This window comes from Dromaius novaehollandiae, chromosome 1, assembly GCF_036370855.1.
Source record: "Dromaius novaehollandiae isolate bDroNov1 chromosome 1, bDroNov1.hap1, whole genome shotgun sequence".
Lineage (NCBI taxonomy): Eukaryota > Metazoa > Chordata > Aves > Casuariiformes > Dromaiidae > Dromaius > Dromaius novaehollandiae.
In genome coordinates, this window is record NC_088098.1 from 179,176,546 (window position 1) to 179,202,792 (window position 26,247).

The 26,247-nt window shown below is 35.6% G+C and overlaps 1 long non-coding RNA gene across 7 annotated transcripts; it reads right to left on the minus strand.

Moving 5' to 3' along the window:
- Positions 1-14,959: 14,959 nt before the first annotated feature.
- LOC135327138 (uncharacterized) lies at positions 14,960-25,995 on the minus strand. 7 transcript variants are annotated; one of them, XR_010387217.1, is made up of 5 exons: positions 24,356-25,075; positions 23,273-23,319; positions 22,543-22,737; positions 22,154-22,301; positions 14,960-15,940 (listed from the first exon to the last, which is right to left on the minus strand). It is a non-coding gene; the product is annotated as an uncharacterized LOC135327138 (long non-coding RNA). The 7 variants fall into 7 exon arrangements; XR_010387216.1 differs by lacking the exons at positions 23,273-23,319; positions 24,356-25,075 and adding an exon at positions 25,466-25,995; XR_010387214.1 differs by lacking the exons at positions 23,273-23,319; positions 24,356-25,075 and adding an exon at positions 25,463-25,995.
- Positions 25,996-26,247: the final 252 nt, after the last annotated feature.

Sequence of the window (26,247 nt, forward strand, 5' to 3'; positions counted from 1 at the left end):
TTAATGGTAATACTATGACAGTGTCTTAAGGCTGTTGGCCTGAAGCCATACTCAGCTGACAACACTATCTTTTATTTTCCCTCTGCGTAGACAGGATAGTGAACTATGAGGGATCAGCTGAGAGTTTGCTGTATATTCTCAATCAGTCATGTTTCTTCCTGATACAAAGATGCTGTATCACGTTCAGATGTGTGTACTTTTAAATGGCTCATGCTGTTAGGGAGTAAAGGCAAGAATTAATGAATTTGTAGATGCTTCCAATCTGGTTTCTTAATGGAAGAAGTGAAACAGAAATGCGGAGGTTATTATTCTTTTTCCACTGGAAGCTGGAATGCAGAAGTAATGGAATAACTTAGATTGAATTAATCTTACCAGACTTAGTTACCTGCCTAGATAGATTTCTACAGCTGAGCTAGACCTCTAGGTTACCTTCAAAGGCAATGGAGAGAAATATGTAACCTCAGAGGACAATTCATCTAATCTACTTTAGATGACTACTTCAAGCTTTGACCTTCTCCAGAAATTTCTTTCTCTCCACTGAGTATAAAAGGAGCCCAGAGGAATAGCTCAGATGGGAACATATACATATGTATTTGGTTGATGGATTTTATCCTTTATTCTCTTAGTCTTCCACATAGTCATGTAGTAATAGTCACCATAAGACCATAACTTTTGTTTGTAATACCCCATCATAGTAATCCAAGAGGGGAAGAGCTAATGTTACTTAATGAAAATACAAACATGCTTTGTCTGTTTTCATAGACTATAGACACTCACAGAAAAGTAGGATTGATTACTGCAGATGTTTACTTCTGTAGAAATACATACTAAAGGCTGTCCCTACAACCTGGCTACACTGCACCACTAAACTCAAATAATCATGAACTCAAACAGACAGGCAGGTTAAACTGTCTTCATCAAAATGATACAGAGAAGTCTAAGCTTACACAAACCATCAAGTGTAGACAAGACTAATAACCCAAAGAGATAATGATTTGCTGTTGAATTATGCTCTTCCGTAGTGTACATCAATGTACTTCTATTAAATTCCATGAATTACATTAGTTTAAATTAGCTCAAGACCTCCATAAGTCAAACCAAATATGCATATATATATATATGTGGGTGTGTATTTGTGTGTATGTGTGTCTATGTATTTAGATGTGTGTATATATGTGTATGTATATATATGTATATATATAAATCTTAAAATCTTAAAATACTTATTCATTTGTTTGGGAATTTATGTTTGCTTATTTTTTTGTAAGGGCAGAATGGTCCCAAACCTGAGTTACAGTGTTCCCTCAGGATAAAGAATTACATGGTCTGTAAATAAAGCTGCACTTTTTTACTACTAATTAAACAATGAAAGAGAAAACACAAGCCATCATTAGAACTCATTGCTTAGAAACCAGTTCAACACCTTTAATCTTAGGTAAGAATTAAGGAAGAAGTAATTATTGCTACTTAATGTAGACATAAAGGAAATCACATACTACACTTCAAAGTGACCAAACAACTTACATTTCAATCATTTCATCATAAACAGTAGAATTTTTCAAAATAATTAAAACACACTATTAGACCAACTCCTCAGCCAGCATATATATATATATACACACACATATATATATGTATATATAATCTCTGTGGCTAGGAAGCTAGCTGAAGGCCTGGACTAATCCTATTAATATTCATAATTTACATCCCTGCTAAGATAGTCAGTAAGTAATGTCTCTGTAGCTTACTGAGCAAATGCTTTTCAGTTTCAGCTGATGGATTCCTTTACTTTTCTTACCACCGGATCACAATTTTTACATATATGCCATTTTACTGGAGCTAGGTAGTACTATTTTTTCTTTCCTTTTATCATTTTGGTCTTTGAGATTTCCACTAAATATAAAAATAACTACCTATTACTAAATGATTTGCCTGAAGTAGTTACTCTAGGTCTAAAATTAATGACAGTCCTGTCACCAAAATACTTCCCTAGTTACTGTTGGAATGCTGGCTATGTAAGCAAAGGGTTTTTGTTTGACTTTGTAACTCGTATAGATGAAAGCTGCAAAATTACTGCATCTTGCAGCCTAGGCTTGCATCTCTTCATTCTGCAGATATGCTTGCAGCCGTATCTCTCTGTCTTTTTAAATACCAGAAAGATAATTTTTAAACCCAAGATCCTAAAATGTGTGTGAATTGCTGACATAACTGTTATCTTTCCTCATAACTGGGTATGCAGGGAAGACTCCCTTATAGACTTGGCCACAGTTGCACTGACATGTCTGTAAAAATAAGAAGTTATCTGTGATTCTAGTGAGAAGAAAACATAGTAGGACTGCTGCAGCAAGACCAAAGGCCAATAATTCCCCCCTGGAGCAAAGTAGGAATGCAAGATCATGATTTCTTAGGAAGTTATGACTGCTAGTTTGCCTGTCATTGATAATTACTATACAGCTTGAGGTTTAATGCTATAAAATCTTGATAACATGAATGAAATTTGTATGTGGAAAGTAGATTGCTTGTAGGGTGTTGAAAGCAAATTGAAATTAATTGAAGCGGTTTGACCTTCTGTTCATTTTAAGCATAGTTTCATCATACCACATTTCACATTTTAGCTGGTTCAACTGTGTATAATGTGTAAGAGATCTTTCTGGGTGAATGTATTTATTTTGGTAAACATCTTGTCCTTTCCCATGACAAGATTTGATATTATAACTCATGCTGAATAGCATCATCTCAATGGATTCATATTAACTGAAGAACCTGCCATCCAGAATGACTAATAGTCTCAGAATTTGTCCCTGAACATTCAGTTTGAACACACTTCCAAGTATTTTATTCATGTTAACAGGACTTCTCATGTAGTGAACTACTTCTTTATTTAGGTACAATGTCAGAATCCATATCATTGAAGTCATTACAATTTTAGGTGGTTCATGATTCCTGGTATTGCATGAATAAAAATCTGACCTTACTTTAGGAAATTAAGATACTAAACTTCTGAAATGTAGGGAAAGGTCAGGATTCTTTCTTTTGCCAAGTAGTCTTCATTGCAGCTGGAATTTAAGAACATGTTTACTAAGCTCTAGCATACGGCACAGACTAGAAAACTGTGAGGACAGAGCTCTGATTGGTAGGTTAATATTCTAATTCAATAGATTAATCAAGGTAAACCACGTATCTCAGTTGAAACTGCTGTTCTAAATTGCCAATTTCATCTTCATCCAGCAGAGAAAATGTCAATCTTTCTCTCTGCAGTAAAGTCTTCTTGTTATAACAATGAAGCAACTCCAGAGTTACTGTTGTTGTGAAACATCTGGTAACTACAAGATGTGGCTCCTGTGAGATAATCACATCCCTGGAAAATTAGAACTTACTGAACTTTGTTGTATTTCATATTTTGTAATACCCCTGAGTGTGGTTGGCTCATAATTCCATAATCACTTTGCCTCTGCACCAGAAATGAAGCCACAGATGCTACACTTTGCTATAATGGCCACTGCTTAACATAAATAAATGATCAGAATAACATTTTTGGGTGTATATAAACTATATGCATCATGATAAATATTGTGGAATTAAAAGTTGCTGGGAACACACTAAAATAGATGCTGAAGGCCTCATTACTGGCATCATTAAAATTGATCAGGTGATCAAAAAGTGAAAAAAAAAAAAAAGCTCTTATTCCTACAGCACTACTTCTGTTGTGAAATTGGAATTGTGAGTCCTCTTTTATTTTCCTGTTATAATATTTTCTTTCCAGAACAGTGAAGTAGTCTGTGGAACTACTTTGGTAGAGTATTTTCGTCAGTAGCTCCCTCCCTCCCTCCCTTCCTTCCATTTTCTTTCCCTCTCTCCTTCTCTTTCTTTCTTTCTCTTTGTCCCTCTTTCTCTCTCCTTCTCTCTTTCTTTCTTTCTCTTTTTCTTAAGAGAAATATATGAATTGTTGTATTTTGATAGCACTGCTAAAAGAAATATGGATCTCTAAGTAAATAAAGAAAAGAGCACCTGAATAAAGAATAGAGAAGCTGAACCTTGTACTTTAAACTTTTCTTAACCTTTTTCCAACAGTTTTCTTAACTGTGTTCTTTATCTTATTTGAAAAGGAAAAAGGAAGGTTTTTTTGGATAAAACCAGCTCATCCCAATGAAACAGTGTAATAGTTACAGTTGCCACTGCCACTCTTTGAACTTCATCTACCCTCTCATCCAGTCTATACAACTATTAGAAAAAAAAATATTGGTTTGAGAAATGTAATACTGTTGCTGCAGATAGATAAAATATATAGATATTGCTGATTAGTAAAATGTTTTTTTTAGATACTTAACAGTTTTCATAAATTGTGAGGAATTTGGAATCCATTTTAAAAGTGAATGACTGGAATCAGTTTTCAAAAGGGAATGATCTATAAATGACAATTTTGGATATCATTGTATAGGAATAACTGGCAATCCTAAGGAGAGGTATTCTTGGTAGGTAATGTTAAATATTTTAAGGGCAGTTTCCCTGAGGATAGTTCCGTACCATCACTTACTGCTTCTAATGCATATTTCCGGAAACACAGAATATGTCAAAAGGAGTTACATTCTAGTCTGACAAAAAACATCATACTGAATTGTATGAGAATAGAATCAAATATTATTTAAGCTATGTTGGCAGAAATGTCACATCCTAACATTAAAAAACAGCTAATAGAGGTCTGTTGTGGTACCACCTCATTTGTCTGCACTGCTTTTCTGTGTCCTGAAACTTGCAGAGATGTTTTCACCTCTACCAATGCTATAATTTGGATTTGATATAACTTTACAGCCATTTGCATTCACTACCAAAAAGGTAGCCTATAGTGATTCAGGCCCTTTAATACAGATCTATAGTTTGTATTCATTCTCTATTGTACATGCGCTCAACTATTAGAGTCAGTAATTTATTTGCATTATAATAACAAAAGCATTTCTGTTTTAATGCTTTTTATACATTTTTGTGTCATTGTTCTAGACTTCTAATCATATGGCTGAAGTCAAAGTAGGTTACATAGGTCTAAGCACTAAATGCCATGGTTGCAATGGATCAGGGCAGCTCTTACACTGGGAATGGTGAGGTCCATCTCCATTACAACTTTACTAAGCATCGTCTTGGTTAAATCTTTCTGGGTAATTTTCCTCTTGCACTAAGCAGGGACTGCAGCAGCATACATGCCAGCACTAAGCCTGACTCCACAGCGCATACAAAAAGAAAGTACTCATTGGAACCAGAAGTACAGAAGTCCCCAATGAGTGTGGATTCTCACCAGCTAAAAAGCATTGGAGCTACTATTGCAATGTATGATTTGAATCTCCAGAAAAGCTTTCTATATACCCCTGAATGGCCATTTGTAAAGCCCATTGAGTTAGTATACTTAGGGCACACATAAAAAGGTTGTTTCTTAGGGTCTCTAACCAGGCACACACAAACGTCACATGACTTGCGTTATCTCTAGCCACCTTTCATTCCTACCGTGCGGTCCTTAGAAACAAGTATCTGTTTGCACCTATGTCAAGGGAGACCTGCCATCAGCAAGAATTTCAGAGGGTCCAAACTTTTCCTGGGTCTGTAGAGAAAGCTCTGTTACTGAATACCAGTGAATCCGGTAGCAGGTAATGTCATGAAGTAGGACTCTGCAGTTGTCTAAAGGAGCAGACTGCTGGGATTGCAGCTGAGCGTGGCTGAAGTAGTTGAGTATGGCTCATCTGACTACTCTACCTTGGAAAATCAGCCTGGCTGTTACTGCGTTAGGCATGTGAAGCTAAGCAGTAAAATATTTAGTTAATTTAGACATGTATAGAGTTCAGCAAACTCAGCAAGCAAGAAGACTGGATTGCTGTCTGGGGTTTCAATCACCTAAAACTGAAGAGTGGTAATCTCTATGCAGCTTCAATCCCACCATAAATTGCTTGCTTTTCCTGTCTTTCCTATTGCCTGATTGCACACTTTTAAGAGAAAAGAAGAGAAAAAACTGAAAAAAAGGCAAGTAAATAAATAGATACCATCTGTCAAGTGTCACAAAAAGGCTATATCATTCTGGAGGCAAAGGTTTCATACTTCAATAATGTAAAAAGAAAAACTTTTCATGCTGCTAAACTCCTCAATATTAGGAGCTTTTTTGTGGCGCTTGTACAGTTCTAATAAACGCTGATGACATCTTTGTTCCTGCTCAAGCTCTTTGATTTACATTGAAAATGTGAGTGCTATTAGATAAGTGACATGCCTAGGGAGTATATGCATGTGTGTTAGGGTTCTGAAGAGTGCTAGTTGTTTAGTAGTAATATGCTTTATATTTCCTTTAGTAATATAATTTTTTTTGTTTGCTTGGCACAGTGTGAGGATGATGTATATATGAAAGCACTGGAGATTTGGCTGGTAACTTTAATGGGCAATATGTTCCTTTTTGCAATAGAACTTCTACACCATATGGCACACTCGAATGCTGGAGTCTCTTCAGGTGGAAGTTTTTGATAGTTCCTTGCATCAGAAGTGTCAGAAACTCTCAGATATTTGTTGAGGTGGAAAAAATATAGCCAATGACACCCTTCTCTATATAATATGTACTTTTTATTAAGGTGCTATGATGTTAATAGGATATAAATTTACTCTGTACAAATGTGGTGTAAATATCCACAGAAATTGTATTTGTAGTGGGTACAGACACGTCAGACTTACAGGAAATGGTGATTTCTCATTTTTATTCACCATTTCTTCTCTCAGTTCTTTTGCTGAGAGTCAGACTTTCAGAGATAATCTATGCGTTTGTGCCTCAGTGTCCTATATGAAAATGAGAATGCTTTCATTTTTCAATTTTGAAATGTATGAAAAAAGTATCCTATAGCAGCCAAGTGTTATAAATCACAAAACAGAGTACTTCATCATAAGAGTCTCTGTAGCTACCTGTTACTATCCCTATTGAAACCAGGGTGACATTATGTAACACTGTTGATTTTTGTTGTTATTGATTTTCTCACTCTTCATTTGCTCTTTTTTTTTCCCCTGATACTCCTTCTCAGAATAGCTATATATGCACTTTTTCTGGTTAATATGATTTACAGTGGCTCTAAGAGTAAGAGGTAGTTGGGAGAAAATAATGATTCAACAGAGATTTCTTTTTGCCCTTTTTAGTTTTGTAAGTTCTAGAAAAAACTTGCAATACTCAAATTTGCTAGGTATCATTCATATGATAATAGCCACCTTATCATGTTTCTGATTTTCTATCATTATTCTTGCATTTCTTTTAATCAAGAGAATTATCCATTTTAGCATGACTTTTAATAGCATAAAATAGCCATGCAAATTAAACAGAAGTTTTACCAACATCAGTTTACCCCACCTAAGTTCATTGCCTTGTGTTTTAAATTCTGAGTATTTCCTAGCTATAAGCATGATTTTTATCTTACTGAACTATATTCTCTGTTAAAGCTCCAAGAATGCTAGTTAAGAATTTCTGTAATCTCACTTTAACTCTGACAGTAACTTTATATTGTGGTCCTGGGCACATCAGTTGAAGTTCTCATTCCAGGTACTGGCAGGATTGCAGTGAAGACTCACATAAGGACAATGAACACAGGCATGTAAGTGCTGATTTTGTCCAAAAGGCTTGCAACTATTGTATGTGAACAGGCCTTCATTTCATTTGTTCACTTCCATGAAGGCACTAGCACACAGATTCATGGATCACTGATTTTCAGAGTATTCAGAGCCTGATTTCAAGGGCTGATTTCAATAACGTGCAATTTTACAGGCAAATTTGGAAGCTGCTGCTTCACAGCAGATTTGATGTCAGACCTGGCCTGCCTTGTGTCTATGTGCTGCACAGTTGACTTACTCATGTACAAAAAAATCATAGAAGGACTAAGTTAAAGCTACTGTTTGGTTACTTTAAGTAAGTCTTATGTACTAGACTTGTTGCTGATAATGGGTCTTATACATGTGGACATACAATGGTCAGGATTTTCTCGTATCTTACAGTGACCCAGATTTGGGCTATCAAGATGTTAATGGTGGAGTGAAGTAGAGAAAGAATGTTTGTAAGCAAGCAAAGACCAGTTACTTGCTTTCTCTGGAAAAGCATCTAAGCAGGTCACACTGAAACATCAGTATGAAGAACCAAAACATCAATAAAAATACTGCTTAGTGTTTTATTGTGTGAAATAAGCAATCTGTAAGGTAAGCTGCAGGGGGAAAATGGATGCTTACATTTTCTAGGAACTGTGAACAAACAAAAGTATTAAAAAATACATATGCTAATATGAATTTTACATTTATTTAACATTTCTTATTCTGTATGCTGAGATGCAAACAAATTTGGTGAGATCCTACTTTCTTCATATAACTTTCATCGAATAGCAGTCTCTTTTATGCCAACAACTGTATGAATGTTGTTTCCTCACCCTGGCTCCATGCCTACTGACTTATATGACTTATCATTAGAATTTAGTATATGGTCAGAGTATATAAATCTCAGGCAGTGAGGTTTGTATACTCTGAATGAACAGCAGTATCACACCCACCTCTACCATTTCATAACCATGCCATGTTGACAGTAAGATTCCATTTGCATTTTTATCACTCTCTATTCAGTTAATATTATTGTATTTTTTCCCCCCACTGTTTGCTGAGAACAAGTAACATTTTAGCCTCCAGATCTCTGAAAGTTTTAAATTTTAAACTCTGGAGGTTACTAGCATATGGCTAAAATTTCAAGACTTTGAAGTAAGGAAATTAGGGGCATGTCTAAGGAGTTCTGAACCAAATTGGTAAGCATAAAATAATGAGGAGCAAACAAAAGTTGAGAGATTTTCCTGTTCAATCTTTTGTAAATCAAGTAGTAATACATAAAGAAATTAGGGAGGGAAAAAATGAAGCAATTTTAATATACAACACTGACATAAAAACAAAGCCAAAATTATATTCCAGCCTGTAAAAATAGATTTGAAAAAACAAAAAGATCAAGTGCTCATGTCCAGTACTTATAATAAGATAAAGGTATTTGAAGGACCCGAATTTTCACTTAATGAAGTGGAAATCAAATGAAGGAACGAATTTCAAAAGAATTATGCCAAAACCTTTTTAAAAGCCAGCCATGTCACTTGGTTCTTACAAGCAACTGAATTATTTTTGAAAACCAGTCTTGCTTGTGAAATTGGATTTCCTAAGTTTTTTTCCTGAAAAAAAATCATTTATTTACTTTTCCTTTTTCTTCCATCTTTCCTGTATCATCTTTTCTCTTTTCTTTTTTACCTGTCTCTGCTCAGTCTCCCATCATCGACTTTTTCCCCTCAACCTCTATTTTATATTTTCCCCCTCATTTTACTAATTGCCTTTTCCTGAACTCCTTTTCTTCTTACCTCCAACTAATATACCCCATGTATGAAAGTGTTGCCTTTGTTGGGGGAACCAATGCGGTTTTAGCTTCTTTCTCTTAACTGACATCTCCCAAGTTCTTCCACTCACTTTACTGCCTCTTTCCCCTTCCTCCAACAGCTCATACAGCTAAACAAATAAGTGCACTGTGCATTTTATGTATCCTCACATTCACAATGGGGCTGTAATCACTGTAATAGTATATGCAATTCTTTCACACAATCAGTCAGAAATACTAGCAAAAGGGTATCTAGTAAAAAAAAAAAAAAAGGCTAAAAAGCAAAGTGTTGCACTGACTCAAGGACAATCAAACTCCATTTTTCCTTTCAGCTATAACAAGAAGTATACATTTAAGATGAAAGCTGCGATTCAGGAAATTAAGATTGAGCTTTTTTATAAAAGATTCAAGTTCCAGCGTAGACATTCAATTTAATAGCCTATAAAGTTAAGTTTCTTATGTAAAGATGATATATGGATATACCAGTCCTAGATTTACAGTTGTACATTGCTAACCGATTTGTTTAATTAAAATAAAGCCTGATACATATTCTGGGAAATTGTACCTTGGACCTTTTAGAAGCTGTTAAATAACACCCTGGATTGAAAAAAAACATTTGTGAAAAATATTAAGCTTTTCTTCATTTTTGCTATAGCTACAGACATTTCTAGTCTTTCATCTCCACTGGAAAGACATTTTTCCTTTGAAAGTATTGGTGGTAATTTTAGGGTAGTTCAATAAGAAGGCTTCCCCTGTAGAAAATGTTAAAAGAAAGAGCAGACAGCACTGGTATTCCTCAAAAAAAAGCAAAATGCAAGTCTTACATTAGCGCTTTCTATCAAATTGAATTAGTGCTGTATCATATTAGTGCTCCTCTCCACTAATGTATTATGAGACTCACTAATATGATAATCTTTTTATAGTATTAGATAAAATTAAGACTCAATGAATCTGATGAGACTTGGTTATTCTGACAGAAAACTGCTAAAATGAGCAAAAGATCTCATAAAATCTTACATACAGATGCCTTAACTTAAATTTATTTATTTTCTCATTTATATTTTGTGTGGAATCCATAATCTTTTTGTTCACAAGGATTTAAAAGAAAAATAAATTAGCATGCAGAAACTCAGTAAATTCCTTCTGCATGGCTTGCACCAGAATGATTTTTCTGGAAGTAGTCTGGAAGATAATTGTCAAGTTACCAAGTAATTTTTTGCCTTTGCTGTTCACACCCTTCAAGTATTTCTATGGTCACTGTCAGGTCAAATTTATAAAGTAAATGAAAATGCCTTTGTAAGAAATAGAAGTGATTCAGTTATTTCTGGAATTCCAGATTCTAAGTTTGAGCATATGGAATGACAAAATATATTTCCTAGCTGAAAATCTATGTTAAAAAAAAAAAACCCTCAAAAACCTAAGTATCACTTAGATTTTTCTTTCTGACTTCTTTCAGATATTGCAACGTTATTTATTTTTAATCTTTTATGTGCCATTATTACTTCAAGGAATATTGAAAAAAGTGCACCAGTTTGAATACTGTGATTTGGAATGATTCTTGGAATCCTGTGTGAGTTCATTTCTGTATCTTGAATTGACCCCCAAAAAAGTCTTAACTCATGAACAAAGAAATAGTGCACAGTTCTAAGAACTTTTCCTCTTATAAAAAATTCTTTTTTGCTGAAAAAACTGAAAATTTTCAAAATATAAGATTACATTATTTAAGCATATTTTTGAGTTATAATTCATTTGAATTTTGAAAATTAAAATTGTTTATACTAAAAAAGCTTTAAATAAATATTGTTATATTATAGAAAGATGATACAAAATTTGTAATGCTGACTTTTTTTCCTATATCTAGATAAATGATCATTTCAAATTTGAAATTTATAATTGAATGGGAAAACTACCTTGAGCTGCATGGTAAACTGTGCCTCAACCTGCTTCTTAGATGATGACTGATACGATCATTTGGAAATAAGAATTAGCACTAGAAAAAAATTCTGCTGTTGATGAAAGAATTATAGTAAACAGTTTCACATCCCAGAAGAGATCTTTACACTTCTATGGGAAATGTGGAGAATAGAGGGAGGAAAAAAATAAAAAGCTGTGTCCAGAAAAGCTTTTTTAAATAAAATAGATACCTTAGGCATGTTCACAGTTCTCTTGTTCTTCTTATCCTTTTTTATTTTTTTTAATCAAGTAGCCCAAATCCTACTTGCAAACTTAAAATACCTTTCAGATAATGAGTGTGATTCATCTTATCCAAGTTCAGTTCTCACACTCTGCGTTAGTCATTTACGCTTCTAGAGGTATCAGAGAGAGATAGTCATTTCTGGAAAGTAATTTATTCTGTTTCAAGACAGATGTTCAGGGCAGTTATGATGAACTGCTTTCTGGAGGTACCTGTATACAGTAGCTGCATAAAGGTCTCAAATTAGATATCCATACTTAAAGGTCTCGTATCATTTGTGATGTCACACAGTATCTGAGGCATCTCCACCGAACTGGCAGATATGAAACAGGATTTATGGGAACCACACCCATGTGAAGAAGCAACTGGGTGACAGATGGGATATCCTGAAGCATTTGAAATGTCACTAGACACCTGTGTGGGGGAAAGTGAGTGAACTCAGGGAGCCTAGATCTCACTAGATGCTTAACTCTCCAGAGGTGGGGTTAAAGTCACATTCATTTGGGTGTCTACAGTGACGGTTTTGACATGTGAACTGAATGTCTAAATGCTCATTATAGTCAATGCAGATCTAAGACTCAGCTCACTGATGCCATTTAGCATTCTTTAAAATATTTCATTTGACTTCTGGTTGCTGCTACAGAAAGATTAAGATCTCCCATAGGTCTTGTATCATCTCTCTCAGTCCCATGTAAATATTTCCAATACCCTAGAGTTCCTCAGATAGCATCAGACACTTATTTGTGGGCAATCTAACTGAGCCCTAAATCTCCATTAACTATAATGTAGGTTTAGAACCCTGGCTTATGTATAGTAACCTACACTGTAGACACCAAAGTTATCACAATCTAGATCTGAATGCTATCCTAAATGTATATATTTAAATAAGATTCATTACGTTCTACATTTCAAATTGTTTTCAGCCTCTTTGCAGTCCATGAAAAGCTGTTTTCTCCCTGCACTATGTCACCACCTTTGTCAAAACCACTCTTCAGCATAAATTAGGGCAATTCTGAGGCAACCTTTGAGACAGCTTTTGTTTAGTTGCTTTTGAGATAGATTGCATTACAATTTTTCTTTTTTTTGCCTCAGTTTTCCACAGGAATCCAAAAAAAGAGAAAAGGTCATATTCAAGGATTTGTGGTAGATGATACAGTTTCAATATGTGTTGCTGTAGCCTCTCTAATACTTGTTCATTCTGCTATGCTGCACCATTCCTTGTCCACCTTAGCTCTCCTTGGCTTGTCCCATCCAGACTTTATTTCTACGACTGAGGACTTTCCTTTTAACAGCAACCTTTTAATCTCTAAGTTCTTTGTTTGACTGTGTTGTACTAAAAATAAAATTTGTTCTAAATCATTGGCTACTACTAAAACATACTGTCTTGGCCAGCTGTGCACATTTTTATTTTTAACCTTCTACAGAGACTTCCTATTCATATTTCCAACATTTCAGCAGCTTTTTACATCCCTTTCTTAACCCTGAATTTTAAAAGTGATCTATTTCATTGCTATTTTCTTTTAAGGATTCTAACTAAACAACATAATTCCTTTTAAACCCTGACAGACTGTCTGCAGGAAACAGTCAAGTAATTTGGATTTCTACTTTGATTATAGTTCAGCACTGTCCCTGGTTGCTGTAATACCTTCTGCCCTAATGCATGCACACACATACCTCATAAAAGTGTCCTAATTATTACAACATAAAATTCTATTAAGAAATTAAACAAGGGATAATGTAATAGGAGACCTTGTCTTTCATATGCTATTAATGTACATTCTCATGCCTACCTGTCTAGTGTTGTGATATCATTAAGTTACTACCAGCAATCTTTTTTTATTTCACCCTGAAATAAAATAATATATGCTAAACCTTTTCTACTGGTGTGAGAGGTTAGGAAATGACGGGTAGATGCTGATGGCATCAGCATGGTGATATCAGGTTGCTTGGTTGTGTCGTGCTGTTATGTTAGCCAGTGAAAACTCTCCCCCCTGCCCATGGAAGCATGTGGTATAGTCAGACATACAAGTCTGGTTTATTATCCCGATTTAAGCTGCAGAAATCAAATGCAAGGTTGCCCAGCAGATACACCCAGACAGCACCAGTCATGCTTAACTTATTATCCCTTTCTCATTTCTTGACCCTTCTAGATGTCCTCATCTCTCTCTTTGTCCTACCGAGTCTCCTTTTAAGTAAGCACTCTGCCCCATTTTTTTCCCCCCCTTTGGTCCCAATTTTGCTACATCTGTACCCAAATTTGGTATTTCTGGTACTGTTACCTAGGTAATTTCTGCCTTATATTGTATTCCTGATATGGTTACTGAGGTGCTGCTGGCCTTGTAGGATTGTGCTCCTCTAAAGGTCCCCAATACCCCATCTAACAAAGTGTGAGGTTCATCTGTTTCACACCTAACTCCCCCGCAACCACCTGTGAAATCCGACCAGCCCTCATCTCCCTGTTTGTAACTTTTGTTGACTTTGCATGCCATTGTCTGCCACAACCAGGAATTGCTCATGTCACATCCAGTAGTTTTCCATGTCTCCTTTAGTCAGCTTCACCTCAGGCCAGGGCCTAATCAGCGACCTAGTCATTTGCCTGTAGCCCTAACATAAATACTGTAATAGAAGCATATCTGCAAAGGTTTTAGCAGCTTGTTATACTCCACAGTGCTCTGTAGTGTGATTTATATGCATTCTGAGAAGTCCCCAACTGTTCATGTAGCATCTTTAAAGCCTGTCGTTAAAGAGTTATCTTTATCTGTAAGTAATAGGAGTTTAAAGAATGTTGAAGGCTATTATTCTGGAAATATATGAACTATTTTCAGACATTTTAGACCACTTAATGAATATGATCCTTCCCGGAGATGTAAGGTGGTTGCCAGACAAGACAGTGGTGATGGGACAGGTCAGAGAGGCATGTCACCGTGTCAGCACATCAGCAAGGCATGGACAGGCTCAGCAAGCATGAGGGTAGGCACAGCATAACTACAATATCACCCAGGCAAGGACCAGGACACAGGACTCAGAGGTGATGGGTGAAACCCCAGAAAAGCTTCTCACAGCTCTTCCTCCCAGCGAGGCTGTTTTCCCAGCAGTCTGATCCAGGGTTTTACATGGCTGCACCGTATCAGGGCTGCCAAACCCCTGGCAGGGAGGGAGAGGTTGCAAGGAAGGATTACAGAGGAAGATGGTTGCGTCCTCGTCAGGGCAAGTAGAGCCTGTTGGTACATTGATATCTTTAATATATATATTTTCAGAACAGAATGCCAGTACTCTATAGACCAAAATATCATGACTTCAAATCTGATTTTCTGAATGAATATATATTTAAAATATTCATAAATATAAATGTAAATAGATACATATATTTTCAGGTAATCAAAATGACTCCAGAAGACTCTTTATTCTAATATTGACACAAAAATTATAAGTAAACAAATTATCATAACTGAACACCCAGTTTAACTTAAATTTCATCCTTCATGCCCCTGATTACACTAATGGTATAAACAGGTAACATTTTTCTCCCAGCAGACTAAGGCCACATTTAAAGTCAGCTATGGGAGAGAGTTGCAGGCATTATTGGTTTGCTGGTTTGTGTTTATACAGGCCAAGAATCTGGCCAGAGTGTGCTGTAATTTTCCATGCCTTGTACACCCAGATACCCTATTGGCTGAAATGAATACCTAGGAAGGAAGGAAGGGGAAAAGAGAGGAAAGGAGCTCTGGCACACGCATGGATCTTGAAGTGTAAACATAGTTTCACAGCTTACACACACATAAAAGTGAAGGTCTTCTGGAGCTGATTAATAACCAGATTCAGTTTATACCCAGCAGTGACTGATGTTTCTGGCTGTAGCTATGTCAGCTGTTTTCCTTTCACCTCTCTTCTCAATGTTTTTCTGTTTCTTTATAATCCTTTGTTTTCTTTATCTATTCCAGAGGTTCTTCCCTTTTCAAAGGTTTCGCTATTCTAATCCAAAGTTTGGAATATTCTCTACGAAGATGTTGGCCATGTAGTCTGCCTCACTTGTTTCAAATGCACTACTCAAAACTCATTTCAGATGGTACACTACCTAGGAAGCACCAGAAATAAAATACACCAAACAGCAAATCCATGAAATTATGCAAGATTATTACGTTGTCTATAGAGTAACCAGATGATCACCTTTACATGGTCTCCTCTTTATCAGGGGAAGCACTGTGCCTTACTCTGGCATAAAATATCCTTCTGGTTTTAGTGAGAAATGTCTCTGAACATAAGATCTTTTGTCTTCAGAATACAGACTTGTAATCTTGTGAATTCTTGTGAAGGAGGCATTACAGTCATAATTGTGAGGTACATCACCCGTTTTCTCACTGCAGTGATAATAATTCTATGATGAGTGTTTAGCTTTTTACTGTATGAATGTAATAAATAATAGATTATGCCTTAATAAGCTGTCAGTATAACACATGCATAGAAATATATATAACACACATATACAATGCTTAGCTTTGGAACTGTATAAGCCACAGTATTCCCAGATGAAACCCATATTGAGCACCGATGAATGTAAGTATTTATCAATTTATTCCCTTCTTTTCTGAAAAGAACATCTCAATATTTTCATATCAGTTTCCACTTATTAGTATGCCGGCTCCAGAAAAACTGTATCAGAGAATATGGTATTTCAGACAATCTAGTCAAAATGGCAACATTCATAAAGTCATTCCAGTAGGATAATTACCCAAATAATCATTATTCAAAGATACTAGTAAAATTTATATCAGACTTGTCTACTACCGGTCTTAAGCTCCTATTAAGATATGATTAAGTTTTTTCTTGTAGCAGGGATCCTAGCTATTTAGTGTAGGACGTGGCAGATTATACGAGCTCCTTAAAAATCCTCTTTCTCAAGGGATGAAAACTAGCACAAGTAATGCCACATGGGAGTGATTGATTATGATGTGCTTTGCTTCCCTTTCCTTTACAATGTCCACATTCCTTTACTTTCTACAAACATCTATATTTTTCCAGAATCTTTGGTCTGGTCTGCAATTGAAGGAAATTTTGTTCATCTCTGTTGCAACACCGATGTTGCATCGCTGAAATCATGATCCTCTGTGGGGATATTCATGTGATTCAGGGCTACAAGGAAGTACCCTAGCTCGCATGGGTTTTGCAGCAACACGTACCTTTTTAACAATAATCACCTTACAAATAGCTGCTTTAATTGTTTCTGCTTCCCAAGAACATGATCTAACCACTAGATTGTTATATGTACACACTAAAAAAGAATAGTGACACCATCATTAACACAATCGGTGTCTTAAAAAAAAAAAGTAGAAACGCAACTGCACTTTGTAAGGAAGCTGAGTTTACTGATATGAGAAGTGTATACTAAGGATGTTTGGAGGCAAGACCTTCTGGGGACTTAGTCTCAAGGACAACTATTTCCTGTAAGGCTGTAATAAGCTGGACATACCTTTCAGGAGACTACTGTGGAATTATGAAGCATAGAAAATGAACAAACAGAAAAGTACTTCATGATTTGTAACCATCTCTGAGGTATGCCGAGCATGCTTTTTCTGGCTGCTCTTTTAGCAGACATCATTTCTTCTTTGTGAAATTCTGCTTCAGATACCTAAGACTTATACTGGTACTAGCACTTTGTGTAGGGAGTTAATATTGGAGCCCAGCATAACTTTCTTCCCTCTCTTTTCTGTGTCTCTAAGAATCTACTAGCAAACACTTCTTTCCTCTTACTGAACACCCTCAGATTCTCTCTCTCTAGAATACCAGTTACAGTACTATTGCTGGAACAATTGTGACAAGAAGTGCTTGCTGGCAATAACATCATCTCCCATCATTTTTATTTGTTTCTAGATCAGTATTTAATTACTTGCTTGTCTTCTTCATGATTCACTAAACTTTTCGCTCCTGAAGGAGACCACGTTATGTGTCAAATGATTATTTTATTCTCTCTTCATAGAAAACTGTACTGTCAATTAATGTCTTTTTGTCTATACTTTATTTGCAAAACTATCCAGAAAGCTTTCTGATACAAACCAACTTTTTCACTGAGATAGATGAATTGGTTTTTTTGGTTTTTTTGTGGGTTTTTTCTTTTGCAAGTAGTGAATTCACAGCAAGAATGAAACTTGCAGGTAACTGAAAACATTCATTTTATAAACATAGTATTTCAAATACATGAACATGAAGTGATTCAGTGTGCATTGATGTCTTATTTTGATTTTTTTATTTTTGTAGCTCAGAATCTGACATAATTTTTTTAAAAGTGGAAATGTATATACAATACAAAACAAAAAAGACAAGAAATGCACTTCTCTCCTTTGGTTTGACCCAAAGTAATTTTTCTGATTGCCTAACAAATTCAGTTATTCTGTGCTACACATATTTTAGTTGTCTGGTGATGAGCATTTTACTTCTCTGTTGTTTTTCTTTCCTTAACATTTATTTCTGTGAGGGAAATTAAAAAAGCGAGCATTTCTAGACTATATTGCAGAGGTAGTTCTATTATACCAAAGGGTATGAAGAGTATGGAAGGGCTGGACAATAGGTCTCTACGTTTCTAGTAGGTTCTGTAACAAGATAGCAAGAAATTCTTTAGCCCCTGTTTATGCTCTCTGCTCAGGCATAGACTTCTTTTTGAGAATTAAAATCATTTTCCAGTTCTTTTGCTTGGGGCTTCTTCAGTTGCATTATCGTTCTTTGCCATCTCCTGTTTTCTTTAATGTAACCTTTCAATCCTGTTGAAATGACTCAGGGTCAGTTGTCATGTGTAATGGAGAATGGTAATTCATGTGTCAAAAAAACTCAATTCAAATGCTGTATACCTCTGTTTGATTTGCTGTTGTCAACACAAACATTTCACAATACCTACTGTAACAGTAAGCCACAAGCCTGAGGGTAATGATCCCCATGCCAGTCTCCTGCCAGAGTGCCCAAGGCCTTCAAGCAAATGCAGACTCATTTCTTAGTTGGTCTGGATGATCACCTTGTAAACATGAATATTCTATACAGTTGCATAGTTTCTTGTCCTGCTATTTTTCCTAACAGATTCAAAATCTGCATGTTTCCTTTCTATAGGCATCTCCTTTAGTCGTCCCTTTAGCTTTTATTTGAAATTTCCTCAATTAGTTTATAAGTATTTATAAATTAGTTTTTACATTAGCTTTTAAATGACAATACTTTCATTTATTCCTTAGATAGAACAAAATGTATGGTTTGATAGACTGAGCCATAAGTTGTCTTAGTTTTCTTTAACCTACAAAGGTATTGTACCCTCTCTAAGAGATATTTATTATAGATAAGCTAATGTTTCCCGTTAATTCATCATTATAAACCTCACTTCCAGGAAGCTTATATTTTAATCAGTTTAATTTACTCCACTATAAAACTTGACATGGAAGGATTCACACCCTAAGAATAATCTATGTTTCCAAATCCATGTGCATATACTTACATTATTCTAAATAATTGTTTCTTTGTACATTCCCAAACTAAATGGAATAAAATTCCCATCAGTGCTAAATTGTTGGTAGGTAATTTTTTTCCTGATAAAACCTACCAATAAAGCTAGATTTTGTAGTAAAGCAGTAATTAATCATATGAAATACAGCTGCTTGTTTTTAAACAAAATAAACTAAAAACCCAGCTGTTGAACATATGTACCACTTAACCATCATATCATAATATCATCATAATACTCTTATTGTTCATTGTTTTCTGTTCACATGGTAAGTGTTATCTTTATAATCTTGTTTCCTGATGTAAAGCCAAAATATCCACTGACTTGGACAGAAACAAGGGCAGGTCTCCACACGTGCCTAGTATAGCTCAGATGCAAAACACTGTGATGGAATCTTTTGTGTGTAGTGATTTATACAGTGATGATTCCTTTGATACTGTAGAGAGTCCTTCAAACATCAGTGTCAGATAAGTTGAGAAGCATTCTCATTTCACCAAATCACAGCAAAAGATTAATATTATAAAGCAGGTGACCGGTAACAATTTATTGTACATCATTCCTATTACATTTCACAATTTTATCCTTGAGATGTGACACTTGATGCAATGTCAGATGCCACAACAAGAAAAAGTATTCCTCACAGCAAGCCTCAGGCTGCTAGCTGATAATTTGTTTCATGAAAATTTAGGAAGTGATGAAATCATTCCATTTTGTCCATTTATATTAGAAATGCTTATCTCAAAAAAGTATTGGTCCGCTAGACAATATACCATCATGCCGAGTGTTCCATTTATTTCGGGGAAATGTGTCGTCATACTCTAAACCATTACGCTCAAAATGTTGTTAATGGCAAAGAGGAAGCACATCTTTTATATGTATGTGTGTGTATATATATATATCTCTCCAAGAATGTATTGCTAGTATAACTGAAATCTTAAGATTCTAATCAGAATTCATCCAGGTCTAATTGTTACAGAAAAAGAAAGAATAAGAATGTAGTTAAAACTGTTATATACACACTTCTGATTTTCTGTCCCTTTCCCTGGTGTTATGCTCATCCTTTCACTGCTCCTTGGCATGCTCTGGTTAGTGGTTTCATTCTGGTGATATTGGTGGTGGTAGTGGTGGTGGTGTTGCTAAGGTGAGTTGTCAGAATTGGGTGTCCTTTGCCAGGAGGAATATGATGTTCAAGTTGATTGTTTCTTCTTCCTTACTCTAGGATCCACTTGGGGTCATTTTTAAATGTTGGCTAACACACTTTTACACCTTTCTTTTTCTTCATTGGTCTGCAGCTCCCCATTAAATCCAAATTTACTATATGTGTTACTTTGTTCTACATACTGTGTTATATATACTTTTACGTGTTAGATACTCATTCTTTGTTACCCACACAACCAGTTGTGTCCAGCTCTGCATTTCTTTAACTGGCTATTGGTGAGCTGCTTATAGTTATGATGCAGTCTCCAGTGGCAGCCTGTGGCCCATCTCTTATCGTCTCATGCCTGCACTCCTCTATGCCACATCCTGTGTCTCCACTTCTCAAGACCTCTGCTATTGCACCAGGCCTGGGTTTCTCTACACTGTCATTGTGTTAAAGTCATATATATTTAATTCTTCATAGAATAACTGCTTGTTACTGCTGTCTATATCAAACTATGGCTGTACAAAATGCAAAAAAAGTAAAGCAGATTAGTCATAGCCGCCTAGTCAATTATAGAAATTGTCAAACAAGCTGCAGGCAGGGCAAGAAGAGTCAGGCAAAGCAAGCCTGGCAAGCCTCTGTCCTGAGGTCTTGCAAATTCAGGCCTGTTGCTAGCAAGAGCAATACCATATTACAGGGCTACATGTTTACATCTGTTGGATATCTTTGGCCATTGACATTGCAAATGTCATAAATGTGAAAGTAGGTGAGATTTCATGCATCTGGGTGTTGAAAAATTGTTTTGTTATTGTGTTTTTTTCTACTAAACATTTAAAACACTAACAAAGAAAGTATATTTTAATGGGCTTACATTATTTCTTAATACTACAATGACAAAGACATTGAAGGGATATTCCTTGTCAGTTTCTCTGTCCTTGTGAATGATGCTCTTCATTTTGAATGTCTTTTATTTTAATATGTCTTCCACTGTTACTACTTTATTGACTTTTGTATACTTGATCACTTCTATTAAATTAATATGGTTGGCCTCTTTCTTCTTTTTGTATAGGGAAATATAAACATTTAATATAAATAAATTGTAGTCCACATAAATTTTCCTGAAGTGTATGATCATCAGTCTACTTTGCTTACCATGCTGTACCTATCCACTCTTACACTTGCTCTGGGAACCCTCATCACTGTCCCTGTGCATAATTAGTTTGACTCAATGGACTGTGATTCAGATTCATTGATCAGTTTTTTTCCAGGCAGCTGAAGAAATGACCTGCTGTAATAGATAAATAGTTGAAGAAATTCCTACCTATAAGCTTTACCCCTCCCTCACATTTCTACTCTATGGTATTAATCACTGAATAAAACATGTATCCATGCATCTAAATAACACCTAGTGTACTAAAATTAAGCTGAAATTGGAAACATGTTAATATATGTATATATATGTTAATATTCAAAATTTAAATCTATTGTAAACGGGGAACAGTTATTTTGTTCATCTATTCTTGATAAAGAGGAAGCAAGGTCATATAGGAACTTGGGATACATTGATGAACTAAATCTCCCTAACATCGTATCTCTTAGTTTTCTTTTTCAGCCAGAAACATATCTATGGTTCTCTCTAGCATGTTAACTTGAACATATGTTTAGCTTTATAAGCATTTCTCACAAAAAGAAATACTTGGCTGAACTATTACTTACAAGCAAACAAATTACTTTGTCTGTTTACTGTCTAAATAATTCATGTGCCTGTGTCTTTGTATGGTACAGCTGAAGGCACTTTTATTTCTCATTAATAGGTAAAGCATACCTTCAGATATAATCATACAGAATAAAATATTTGACATTATAATTCTATTGTTGTTCTTAAAATATGCTCACTTTTTATGTTAAAAAAAAAACTCACCTGAAACTCAAAAGCTAAGCAAAATTTTCTCCCACCTGTTTGTTATATAATCCAGACCTTGATACAGAACGTGACAGTTTAGTGGCATAAATTTTCTTCCTCAGAACTTTATGAGACCCAGCTGGTTGTATTATCCTCCACATGGTAACCACACATGTTGGAAGAAAGGTTTTCCGTTTCCACCTTATGGATAACATAATGTTTTGTGAAAGAAGGGTAAGTAAAATATTCAAAAAAACCTCAAAAGAAACAAACCTATTATTTTTTTTCCTGTCTAGATTCAAAATAAATGTTCAGAACATGCAAGATTTGTAAATATATCAGAAGCTTGTCAGAATATTGTTAAAATGGAGGCTATGCAAAACTGATATAAACCCAAATAATTGTCACACATATATTTAACCACTAACTATTAAGCACATACCTGAGGGAATGAATCTGCATGATCTCCTACATAGCCAACGGAGAAGAATTAGCATCTCTAGGATTCAACAGAGATTTCAGGTGAGCTGAGTTGCCCTTTGAAAGTCTTTCTGTTGTTCACCATTGGCATCATATAAAATCTAGTATAGAAACTTTTCTAATTCCAATACTTTGTTAAGGCCAATCTGGGACAAATCTGACAAGTCATGGATTAAAAAAAAAAAAAGAAGTTTTGTTAGTCTTAGTGTCATTGCGAAGAACAATTTTGTCAGATCAAGAGATGACACAACACAGTCAGATTATCAAAACACAAAGCAGTAAGTATTCTTTGATTTAATGTTTATACAAGTTGTTTATTTTTTCTTATACTTTGGAGATGATGGATAGTAGTACTATGAATACACTGAAGTCTGGAAGTGACAAAAGATGCCTCATCCCAAATGCAAGGTTATTTTAGAATGAAACTTCAAAATTTTCAGTTATGTAGTAAAAAAGTAAATCTAGATGAGTAAATCTAGATGATCTAGATGAGTAAATCTGATGAGTAAATCTCATCAAAAGTCAAACAATAATTCCACCTCTTATAGTACTTTTTGTATTAAATATGTATAGCTTTGGAATATATAACCTATATGCTAACTGTGGACAGGGTCATGACATTTAGTAACTTGCTCAAGTTTTTCTATGAGAAATTATCTAGGTTTTAAGATATATAAAAGGATGACAAATACCAGAAAATAACATACTACTCTTCTCCAACCTGAGTCCCATGATTCAGCTGAGAAGAAAGGACAAATTAAGTACATGTGAGAGAGGCATTCATATTGTAACAAAATGTAGATCTGTTACCCACAAAAGCTTCAAGTCATAGGACATATTTATTCTAGGACATATAATAGACAGCAAGTTGTCTCCTTGGAATTTCAGAAATGGAACACACACCAAAACCTTTATAATCAAAGCTACAAATGCCACAACAGAGTTATACCATTTTTTTTTCTACTTTAGTTTGTTATGTATGATTGAAAAGTCTTTTTAGACAGCTATCCTTTAAATGGTGGTTCTTACGTTTTCTTACTTTTTGAAAGTGAGCTGTTAATAGTTTACATTATATATTACATAAAAAGATAACTATTTGGAGGTAAAATAACTTATTTTTCCTATTTTTTTTGTTCTGAAAATTTCTAAATACAACTAAAAGCTTAAGAGTATTATTTTGTTACTTTAGGCTATCTTAAATTGTTTTTAAACCACTTATTTCTCTTTGGTATCAATCCTTGATCTCATTTGGTTTCTAAATGGCAGAAAGTAGGAATACTGCTCTTGTTTCACTGTTTATCTTCATGATAATGGGTGGACATTAATACGAATGACTGTTACTTGTATTCAGCAATTTCTGCTTTCATTTTTATTCCTTATGGGAAGACAAATCCAATATTTACACTGCTGTACTCATCTCATGGTTTCCATTTGCTCTGGGGACCAGAAAAGGAGATTGTCATTTCCTTTCTGGTTAGTGTTCCTTATTATCTGTTATTAAGGTCCTTCTGTTTGCATTATTTGCAGGTAGAAATGAAATCTGTTAAATTAATTTTTCTGTAGTTTGTTTTTTTATATTTGTAAAGATTCTTGTATTCTGCATCTGTGTGGCTCAGCTGAAATGTAAAAGCCAATATTTTTTAAAAAAAAGGAAATTAAATCATAAATATTCCCTTAAAATATTTATTAAGTTTGAGAGGAAATTCTGAGCACATGTAACTGTCTGCTTGCTCATAGAAACCATAACTTTGGTGAGAATGATTCCACACACTCACTTCAGATATCTGAAAGTTAGATGTGTAGGTTTCACTGAGTCACTCTAGATCTGCTTATAGTCAGTGAAGAGAGGGGACTTCCACAGACGTATTTCTTTTCTAAGAAACATAAGTCCATTGGCTGTAAGTTAGATATATAACTTTTAGATATATAAAACTTGGTGTGTTTCTGTTTTTATTATTAACTTATTTTTAGCCATTAAAATAGTGACTTTGGGTCATGAAGCTAGGGCTCCATGATCAGAATGTGCAATTTAGGAGCTGGAACCCCAAATAAGGAATGCAATCTTTTTATATGGGATTTCTTCAGCAAAAGGTATTCAGGGAACATCTTGGGCATAAAGGCACATATAGGTAGGATTACTAGAGGCAGAGTTTGTTGAAAGCTAGATATTTCAAAGTATTTTTAATAGAAGCCTGGCTATGTGCCACGAAAATTTTCAGAGTTCCACAATTTCATTTCTTTAGCAAGATGTGTGTGGTCTATGGCCAACAAGTATTACTTGCAAGAGAAAAGGAAAGCTTCCAACATGAGTCAAAGATGAGTAGAAACAATGGTATTTGAAGTAGGTATCAACTTTAAAATAGCATTGATTAAAAGTCAGTACTTTAACAGAAAGTTAGTTTCGTTATTTTTGAGATTTATTTCAAATGAGACACAGAATTTGGATGTCCTATTTTAACCCAGATGAATCATAAATATAGTTCTGAAGGATTTTGGCATTCTTCCCCCCCCCCCCTTCTTTTTATTTTCCCCTCAAGTTTGCTTGTTTCAGCTTCAGACTAGGAGACCATTTGACCTGTGTAGTGCTTAAGTATAGCAGACTTCTTAAATTCCAGGCTATGAAATCACTTGCTAATGCCTTATGCTAAGAGCCAGATTCACTGTGTCTGCATTTGTGATTCTTATTGTCCCGATCCAATATCGGGGGGGGGGGGGGTTTGTTACGATCCCAAGGACGAGATTAAGATGCTAAAACCGGTCAAATATCGTACAACCTTTTAAATTTATTTTCCATGGACTGGGGAGAAAAGGTGGGGAAAGGCAAAGGGGAGGAGAGAGAGAAAAAGAGAGAGAGAAAAGGGGGAAAGAGAAAGAGATGTCACCACCCGTGGATCCAGCGGCGTCCCGTTGGTCCTCTTCACTCTGGGTGTAAATTTTAGTGATGCGCGTGCAGTAATTACAACTCGAGCAGGGTCCGACCCTAGGTTCCCGCTGAAAAGTTCAGAGCCAAATCAAGGCAAATTAAATAAATAAATTGTAATGACACGCGTGCAGTAGTTACAGCTCGAGTTGGGTGCCTCCAAAGAGGGACCCCGAACAAAGAGATCCCTGGGCAATTATAGCTTTTTCAAATTAAGTTTCCCACCCCTCACGCGGTAGTTCAGACCAATAGTAATTTTTGGGTCTGGGGTCTCCTGCTCCCTATTGGGTCTCATCATTGTTCCTAGGCAGGCTGCTTTTCTCCCTTATCTTTACTGTTGCGGTTTCTGCTGACAAATGTGTTTTGATTCCTCGGGTTCTGCCCTTCTTTCTCAGGGCCCTGACAAACAGGTGTTGTTCCAGCAATTAGCACTGCCCCAGCAGTGACAGTAGGTGTTATCTTCCAAGGTCCTGAGGAGGAGGATATAATCCAGACCCCCCCTAATTAACACTGTTTCAGCGGTGAGGGGAGGCTTTGTTTCCCAGGGTCCTGGTGCCCAAGCAGGCCTTATTTCAAAGCCTTGACATCCTCCCTCCCGGAGTGTGAAGCATAGGAATGCAAACTGCTTGTAACTCCCTTATCTTTCCAGTCTGCACCAGCTCTGGGGCCCTTTCTCTCTGAACTAGGGAGTGCGGCCTAAGGCTTCAGCAAATTTAGCTACTCATGCTAAGCAAGTTTTATAAAAGT